The sequence below is a fragment of the Schistocerca piceifrons genome, chromosome 3, assembly GCF_021461385.2.
Source record: "Schistocerca piceifrons isolate TAMUIC-IGC-003096 chromosome 3, iqSchPice1.1, whole genome shotgun sequence".
Lineage (NCBI taxonomy): Eukaryota > Metazoa > Arthropoda > Insecta > Orthoptera > Acrididae > Schistocerca > Schistocerca piceifrons.
The window spans coordinates 560701479-560711423 of NC_060140.1; the positions used below are offsets into that span (position 1 = coordinate 560701479).

At 40.9% G+C, this 9945-nt stretch overlaps 1 pseudogene; it reads right to left on the bottom strand.

The window, feature by feature from the left end:
• Nucleotides 1-358: 358 nt before the first annotated feature.
• On the bottom strand, nt 359-458 carry LOC124791138 (annotated as a pseudogene).
• Nucleotides 459-9945: the final 9487 nt, after the last annotated feature.

Genomic DNA, 9945 nt, shown 5'->3' on the forward strand with positions numbered 1-9945 from the left:
AAATGTGGTTAGGATCTCATTCCCCTCTCAAGTCAAAAAATGATGGATGTTTGGCTCTAACTCTGTCTGTAAGTCTGATCAGCAGTAGGTCGGTTGCCGCTAAATAACGTGTTACGATTGTTGGCAGAAGGATGTCCAATGGATTCACATCACCAATATTATTTCTGTGTCCCTATATTGTACTGAGAATCATAGCTTTGTTCCAACTATAGCGTTTCACATATAATGCGTTACTCCTCGTCTGCCATTTGCCCTGCATTTCTGCAACAACTGTACTTTGGTGTATTGCAGTTCTTCCGTTCTGACATTCATGTACTGCGATTTCAGTGATATGAATGTCTTAGCATAGCATCCGGTGATTAATGTGGATCACCTCAGTGTTTTTCATGTGATTCTTACACAGAAGCAAATCTTCTCTTTATCTTTCCAGTTTTAGTGTATGAACAGCAGAATCTGTGGAGTCGTGGTAGTGACAGTGAAGTCACAGGTGCTCAGTCCATCACGGCATGAGATAATTATTTCGCACCGCCTCTGTCATGACCGTTTTAACGTTGCGATGCCTGCAGATCCCCATCTTTATTCTTTGTGTTATTTGATGTTTTGAACTCTAAATCTTCTTTAATTACGCTGCATCAGAAAGCATTACTATTCGTGATGTTGGTGTTGTCGTTGAATGTATTTTCAAACGCATTTCAGACTCCCGTAGTTCTTCCTAGATTGCGGAGTCGCGGACACCTCTCAGCACCAACCAATTGTTGTTATATGTTGTTATATCGTGCGCACGGTCTACTCGACATATACTGTTCGCCATTGGAAGTATTTTGTATGCACAGTAACTTATAAGGCTATATAATCTGTCACAGGGCTCGCCCCTTGGCGTAATTTAGATAGTTGCCCAAGTGTTGACTTAATACTAGCGCTCTTCAGGAGGGAGCTGATCTTCCCTATCACTGAATTACAGAATGGCAAAGACACACGCTTTTTCGTTTACTCTTCGCCGGTGCTCTTCTTCTTGACACTGACTATAATTTCTTACACTGTTTCTTCGTTGTTACGGCCATTTTGTAACAACAAACAAACAGCACAGAAATATTAGTCAGTATCCAAAAGTACAGATAATATGTTATTGCACCGTGGTCCTGGGGTAACGTTTTTGGTTAGTAAACAAAAGTCCTCGGTTCCGGGTTCATCCGTATCACAGCTTAAAATTGAATTAAAAATCATCAGCCGTGACGGCCTTGTCAAGGAGGGTGGAGGACCGAACAAAAGTTAGGGCACTCTCTTGCACTTGGGTTGGGATTTTGCCCTAAAGACCGAAGAATCAGCAATGATCAACGACATGAGGATGCAGACGGCTATGGAACTACTGCATTAACGGCACATAATATGTATCCACAGGACATATGGCCTGTAACTGAATAAAAGTCAGATGATCTCTACAGTGGCAAAAGACGCCACAGTAGTCCTCCATTCGGAGATGCGACAGAGGACTGCTTAGCGTAAGGTTACGGTGGGAAAAAGATTCAGTAACTAGCGAAAAAAGAAAAGTGCATGAAAAATTTGAAGAAACCGAAACAGAAATGACTATCGGAAGGACTGTCTCAGCATATAGGAAAGTCAAAACAACATTGAAATTAACAGCAAGGGCGGTAACATTAAGAGGGCAAAGGAAATCCCCTCGTTAAGTGCAGAGGAGAAAGCGTATAGGTGGGTAGAGTACACTGAATGCCTCTCTGTGTGTGAAAGAGAGAGGACTTGTTTGATGACATAACAGAAGAACAATTATGAGTCGACAGGGAAGAGACAGGGGTCCAATGGTAGAATCAGAATTTAAAAGAGCTTTGGAGGAATTAAAATCAAATAAGGCATAAGAAATCGATAACATTACATCGGAATTTCCGAAATTATTGGTGTGTCAACAAAACGACTATGCATGGTAGTGTGTAAAATGTATGGGACTGGGAAAACATCATCCATAGAATTTAGAAGACTGCAGGAGCCGACAAGTGTGAGAATTATTGCTCAATCAGCTTAACAGCTCACTCATCCAAGCTACTGACGAGAATAATATGCAGAAGAGAACGAAAAAGAAAACCGAGTGTCTGTTAAGTGACGATGAGTTTGGTTTTAGGGAATGTAAAGGGACCAGAGAAGCAGTTCTAACGTTGTGACTCGTTATGGAAGCAAGAATGAAGAAAAATAGACATGGTCATAAGAATTGTCGACCTGCAAAAAGCATTTAACGGTGTAAAATGCTACAAGATCTTCGAAATTCTGAGAAAAATAGGGGCAAGCTGTAGTGAAAGACGGGTAATATACAACAGGGAACAATACAAGAGGGAAAAATAAGAGTGGAAGACCGAGAACGAAGTGCTCGTATTTAAAATGGTGTAAGACAGGGACCCTGCAACATTTCGCCCCTACTGTCTAATCTATATATCGAAGCACGAAAATAGAAGAAAAGTTCAAGAACGTTATTAAAATTTAAGGTGAAAGGTTATCGATTATAAGATATGCTGATGGGATTGCTATGCTCAGTAAAAGTGTAGATGAATTACAGGATTTGCTGAATGGAATGAACAATGTAATGAGTACAGGATAATGATTCAGAGTAAATGGAAGAGAGACGAAAGTAATGAGAAGTAGCAGAAATGAGAAGAGCGAGAAGCATAACATCATAACTGTTGATCACGAAGGAACAAGGAGGACTAAAAAGCAGACTAGCACTGGTAAAACGGGAATTCCTGGCGAAGAGGAGTCTGTTAGGATTAACTTTAAACCTTAATTTGAAGAAGAAATTTCTAAGAATGTACGTTTGGAGCAGAGCATTGAACGGTAGTGAAACATGGACTGTGGGAAAACCGGAAAAGGAAAGAATCAAAGTATTTGAGGTGTGGTGCTACCGAGGAGTGTTGGTGAGGTAACCAATGAAGAGGTTCTCCGGAGTATCGTCGAGGAAAGGAATATATGGAAATAAGAGGCAAGAAGGACGCACAGTATCATAGAACGTATGTTGAGACATCAGAGAACAACTTCTATGGTACTAGCGGGAGGTACCAATGAACCATGGACCTTGCCGTTGGTGGGGAGGCTTGCGTGCCTCAGCGATACAGATAGCCGTAGCGTAGGTGCAACCACAACGGAGGGGTATCTGTTGAGAGGCCAGACAAATGTGTGGTTCCTGAAGAGGGGCAGCAGCCTTTTCAGTAGTTGCAGGGGCAACAGTCTGGATTATTGACTGATCTGGCCTTGTAACACAAACCAAAACGGCCTTGCTGTGCTGGTACTGCGAACGGTTGAAAGCAAGGGGAAACTACAGCCGTAATTTTTCCCGTGGGCATGCAGCTTTACTGTATGGTTAATGATGATGGCGTTCTCTTGGGTAAAATATTCAGGAGGTAAAATAGTCCCCCATACGGATCTCCGGGCGGGGACTACTCAAGAGGACGTCGTTATCAGGAGAAGGAAAACTGGCGTTCTACGGATCGGAGCGTGGAATTTCAGATCCCTTAATCGGGCAAGAAGGTTAGAAAATTTAAAAAGGGAAATGGACAGGTTAAAGTTAGATATAGTGGGAATTAGTGAAGTTCGGTGGCGGGAGGAACAAGACTTTTGGTCAGGCGAATACAGGGTTATAAATACAAAGTCAAATAGGGGTAATGCAGGAGTAGGTTCAATAATGAATAACAAAGTAGGACTGTGGGTAAGCTACTACAAACAGCATAGTGAACGCATTATTGTGGCCAAGATAGACACGAAGCCCACGCCTACTACAGTAGTACAAGTTTATATGCCAACTAGCTCTGCAGATGACGAAGAAATTGAAGAAATGTATGACGAAATAAAAGAAATTATTCAGATAGTGAAGGGAGACGAAAATTTAAAAGTCATGGGTGACTGGAATTCGGTAGTAGGAAAAGGGAGAGAAGGAAACGTAGTAGGTGAATATGGATTGGGGGTAAGAAATGAAAGAGGAAGCCGCCTGGTAGAATTTTGCACAGAACACAACTTAATCATAGCTAACAATTGGTTCAAGAATCATGAAAGAAGACTGTATACATGGAAGAAGCCTGGAGATACTGACAGATTTCAGACAGATTATATAATGGTAAGACAGAGTTTTAGGAACCAGGTTTTAAATTATAAGACATTTCGAGGGGCAGATGTGGACTCTGACCGCAATCTGTTGGTTGTGAATTGTAGATTAAAACTGAAGAAACTGCAAAAAGGAGGGAATTTAAGGAGATGGTATCTGGATAAACTGACTAAACCAGAGGTTGTACAGAGTTTAAGGGAGAGCGTAAGGGAACAATTGACAAGAATGGGGGAAAGAAATACAGTAGAAGAAGAATGGGTAGCTTTGAGAGATGAAGTAGTGAAGACAGCAGAGGATCAAGTAGGTAAAAAGACGAGGGCTAGTAGAAATCTTTGGGTAACAGAAGAAATGTTGAATTTAATTGATGAAAGGAGATATAAAAATGCAGTAAATGAAGCAGGCAAAAAGGAATACAAACGTCTCAAAAATGAGATCGACAGGAAGTGCAAAATGGTTAAGCAGGGATGTCTAGAGGACAAATGTAAGGATGTAGAGGCTTATCTCACTAGGGGTAAGATAGATACTGCCTACAGGAAAATTAAAGAGACCTTTGTAGAAAAGAGAACCACTTGTATGAATATTAAGAGCTCAGATGGAAACCCAGTTCTAAGCAAATAAGGGGAAGCAGAAAGCTGGAAGGAGTATATAGAGGGTCTATACAAGGGTGATGTACTTGAGGACAGTATTAAGGAAATGGAAGAGGATGTAGATGATGATGAAATGGGAGATATGATACTGCGTGAAGTGTTTGACAGAGAACTGAAAGACCTGAGTCGAAACTAGGTCCCGGGAGTAGACCACATTCCATCAGAACTACTGACGGCCGTGGGAGAGCCAGTCCTGACAAAACTCTACATTCTGGTGAGCAAGATATATGAGACAGGCGAAATACCCTCAGACTTCAAGTAGAATATAATAATTCCAATCCTAAAGAAAGCAGGTGTTGACAGATGTGAAAATTACCGAATAATCAGTTTAATAAGTCAGGGCTGCAAAATACTAACGCGAATTCTTTACAGACGAATGGAAAAACTAGTAGAAACCAAATGGCAGTTATAAGAGTTGAGGGGCATGAAATGGGAGCAGTGGTTGGGAAGGGGGTGAGACAGGGTTGTAGCCTCTCCCCGATGTTATTCAATCTGTATATTGCGCAAGAAGTGAAGGAAACAAAAGAAAAATTCGGAGTAGGTATTAAAATCCATGGAGAAGAAATGAAAACTTTGAGGTTCGGCGATGACATTGTAATTCTGTCAGAGACAGCAAAGGACTTGGAAGAGCAGTTGAATGGAATGGATAGTGTCTTGAAAGGAGGATATGAGATGAACATCAACAAAAGCAAAACTAGGATAATGGAATGCAGTCGAATTAAGTCGGGTGATGCTGAGGGTATTAGATTAGGAAATGAGACACTTAAAGTAGTTAAGGGTTTTTTGCTATTTGGGGAGCAAAATAACTGATGATGGTCGTAGTAGAGAGGATATAAAATGTAGACTGGCAATGGGAAGGAAAGCGTTTCTGAAGAAGAGAAATTTGTTAACATCGAGTGTAGATTTAAGTGTGAGGAAAGTCGTTTCTGAAAGTGTTTATATGGGGTGTAGCCATGTATGGAAGTGAAACATGGACTGAAAGTAGTTTGGACAAGAAGAGAATAGAAGCTTTCGAAATGTGGTGCTACAGAAGAATGCTGAAGATTAGATGGGTAGATCACATAACTAATGAGGAGGTGTTGAAGAGGATTGGGGAGAAAAGAAGTTTGTGGCACAACTTGACTAGAAGGGATCGGTTGGTAGGACGTGTTCTGAGGCATCAAGGGATCATCAATTTAGTATTGGAGGGCAGTGTGGAGGGTAAAAGTCGTAGAGGTGGACCAAGAGATGAATACACCAACCAGATTCAGAAGGATGTAGGTTGCAGTAGGTACTGGGAGATAAAGAAGCTTGCACAGGATAGAGTAGCATGGAAAGCTGCATCAAACCAGTCTCAGGACTGAAGACCACAACAACAGCGGGAGGTGTAGAGGGTAAAAACGGTACAGGAAGACAGAGATAGGAACACATCCAGCAAATAATTCAGGACGTAGTGCGCTAGTGCGGCTCTGAGATTAAAAGGGTAGCTCGGAACAGGAATTTTTAGGGTGCCGCATCAAACCAGCCAAAAGAATGGTGTCTGCAAAAAAAAAAAACTTGTGTATTGATCAAACCTAACTAGTTTAGCAGCACGCCTCTGAATTGCTTGGATGTCTTGCTTTAATCAGACCTGGTGATGATCCCATCCACTCTACAGCACTCAAGGGTATGTCGCAAAATACCTATGGTAGAGTTAACCTTTCTAGAATTATAATGAATAAAGACGATCATTCGCCTTCACTACAAAAGACCTTAAGGGATCTTTCCATTCGATATCGCTTTGCACTGTCACATTCTGTTAGCTATTACGCATCACTGTGTCAAGCACCACATCACTGATACTATATTCGAAAATTACAGGATGGCTTTCCCTACTGAATTGCTTTAACTTACAATTTACCGTATTTGAAGCAAACTGCCATTCATCTCATCAAACAGACATCCTAGACAAGTTATCTTGTACTCTCCTACACTCAATGACGACACTTTCCCCTACATTTCAGCGTCAAAATTAAACAACTGCAGATGTTGCTCATTCTATCCGTGAGATCGTTTACGTAGATTGAGAACAAGAGCAGTCCTATTCTTCAACTGTGGGTAACACCTGGCGACACCTACGTTTCCGACGAGCACTTGCCTACCAGTACAACGTTCTGGGAATTATTGCACAAAAACTATTCGAGCCCCTCACATATTTTACAGTCTAATTTGTGTGCTTCGTTAATAGTCAGCTGTGTAGTACTGTGTCGGTAAATCTAGGAATAAGGCATCTGATTGTTGAACTTCACCCATGGTGCGAGAAAATCTAAGTTTAGCTCGAGAGACGCATCTTAAATTCTTGCTGATTTATGGATAGTAGCTTTCCTCTCGCACAAGGAAATTTATTATATTCGAACATAGAATACGCCCAAGAATTTCGCAGCAAGACTATGTTAAGGGTGTAATTTCGTGGCTCACTCCTTTTATCCTTCTTAATTTCTTGTCTTCGCGTTATCACCGAAAGGTATTCTTTTCTGCGAAAGAATAAGCGTTGCGGAATAAACAGCTCGCAAAATATTCTTTGAGACTGTTGATGAAATTCACCTCGAATTGATCCGACATCTTTTGATATCTAATCCACAGCTCATAATCGATAAGTTTACATTTCAGACACATTGTATAACTCGGACAGTCTATCGAATTGAAGTCGGTGGCACCTCACAATCACAGATTCACAATTATTTCGCTAACGGTTCGTTTTCTGGAATGTTCTTCTGCTACAAGTGTGGTATATCTTCAGCCACATCGGTTTTCGCTGTTAATTAAGGTAAATGTTGTATACTGCCTTGAAACACCGAAATTTAGGATCGAATAACTAGAACTACTAGACAAAGAGTATGTGGACCTAGAGTTTCATGTGGAACCATCGGTCACAAGATAGGTGACTGTATACAGTTAGCGTGTACTGTTAAGAGCTACGTGACACCCACGCCACTCCGTTCCGGTAGCTCTTCGCTTGAAACATACTTGTCGCCAGGGCCGGAATGGTAACGGCAGTCTTCGGTGCCTCGCATCTCAGACAATCAGAATTCAGCAAAAGGATGTTTATTGCAGTGTTCCTCGTCTCACATCTGACTGTAGAAAGAGAAAACCAATTAAAATTTTGGTCCCATTGTTTGACGAAGCTGTACTGAGCGATCGAAGAATTTACTTCTGCGCAAATAATTTCAGTTGGTGACAATCGCTATCATGGGTAGCGAATGACCTGGTAGTTAGTAAAGCCTTGGTCTCACATTAAAAGGAGATGGGTTCATATCCAACGAAAATCCAGCTTTAGATTTTGCCGTGACTTTCTGCATCACTGACGAGGCCAGATCTAGCTTGTTTTCCGTCGCTAATGATTACCCGTCGGGTGGGAGCTAACCAATCACTTTTATTTCCTTTTTTCGTGTAGCCAAAGCTAACTCCTTCAGGTACAATAAAGTTGGAGCACTATAATGAGCAGAAAACAAAAAAAACCTCCAATCGAACTTCAGGTGCAACATTATATTGGTGACAAACAACGCATTTGAGTTACTGACATTTATAAGGAATGATCTGTCAAAATGAGTGATAAAGATATATGATGTTCCACCTAAATACATAGTGTCAATTAAACATCTTCGAATGACTCTGATCGTGTCCCTGGCAGAAAAAAGTGACAAAATAAAGGAAACATAGTCAGCATAGGAAAGTAAACCGTAAAGAAAGAATGAGAAATAACACGTATCCCAAACACAATTGAATAGCAAATGTCAGGACTTGTCATGACCGTAATAATAATCAACTGAATTAATACCTCTGGTACAAATGCCCTTGGCAACAAGAGAAAGGGAATACGGCAACAAGAGAAAGGGAATACAAAGAATTAGAGTAATTATCCTCATACTGTTTAGCTGTGAATAATTACGACAGTAATACGGCTATAGCTGCATACACTTCTACAAACTAGTACAGTGCTCGCGGGACGACGCTGAAATGTGCACTATCTCGTTGCTGTTGCACCACGCCACAAAATAGAGAGAGAGAGAGAGAGAGAGAGAGAAAGATATGAGAGAAAGAAATAAAAAGAAATTGCTCACATAGAAAGAGAATTTGCAATTTACGCCTATATTTGCGTTCTTGGCCCAGTATTATAAGGCGCTGGAGACGTCCACGACACAGAAAAGGAAGACCTCGGCTACAATGGAACGGTGGAGTGAGTCCTGCGGGGCAGGAAAGAGCCATGCCAGAAGAGGACTGGCGGGGCAGAGGGAAATGGAAACTTGGATGCGATAGAAGTCGCATGGTGTAGAAAACTTGCAGAAAGAAGAGATGAAGAATTATTATCTGTCATTGTCAGTCTAAAATTTAAACATTTTAATCCATCGCTACATCTTAAATAAGAGTTGTACATAATAACAAAAATATTAAATGAATTTAGCATGATAATTCTTTGTCTCTCGATGAAGTAAGTGGACAATCGGAGTTGAAATACACATTCAGCGAGGCTGCCAAGTGTCAGATGCTCTAGCAGCATGAGAAATTTCTAGGATGACCTCTAAATATCTCTCACTCGTGCTGCAAGCCTGCACCAGTTGGCCATTGCTTTTTCTGGGATTAACATTGTTCGATGTTGCAGCATGACGTGATGACACAGTCTTACCACAGTCCCTATGGGAAACGCAAAGGGCATGGAGCTGTCCGTGCTTCTGTCCAACAGTCTGTTGTCACTTATGCATTCCTCCACCTCGCAGATTCTTAGAAGTGCTTACTGACATTGAGATTTTTAGCACAGTGAGCTAATTTAATTTAGTAATTGCTGTGTTGGAAACAAGCACTTAAGAAGAGTAAACTCCTACAATAGTAAAGTATTTGCTCATATCTGTATTCAGTACTGATTCCCAGCTGCCACAACACTTTAAAAAATTCACAAGGTTGTCAAGCAACAGTCAAACGGTAAATTATCAACAGTAGGACCGAAAGTAAAATTAGTGTCACTTCCTGAGTCAAATTCTATCCAAAATAGTGTGCTATTTAAGGTAGTAAGGTGTTCTAAGAATTACACACTTCGATAATTGACGTGTGAACAAAAGAAGAAAAAAGGTTATTTACGTATAATGTCTACTATGCAGCGTCTGATGATACTAATAAAAATGTGAATCACTCATTGTGAATAAGTTTCACCGTTTGCTTAAGACAGAAATAAAACACATAGCTACAACA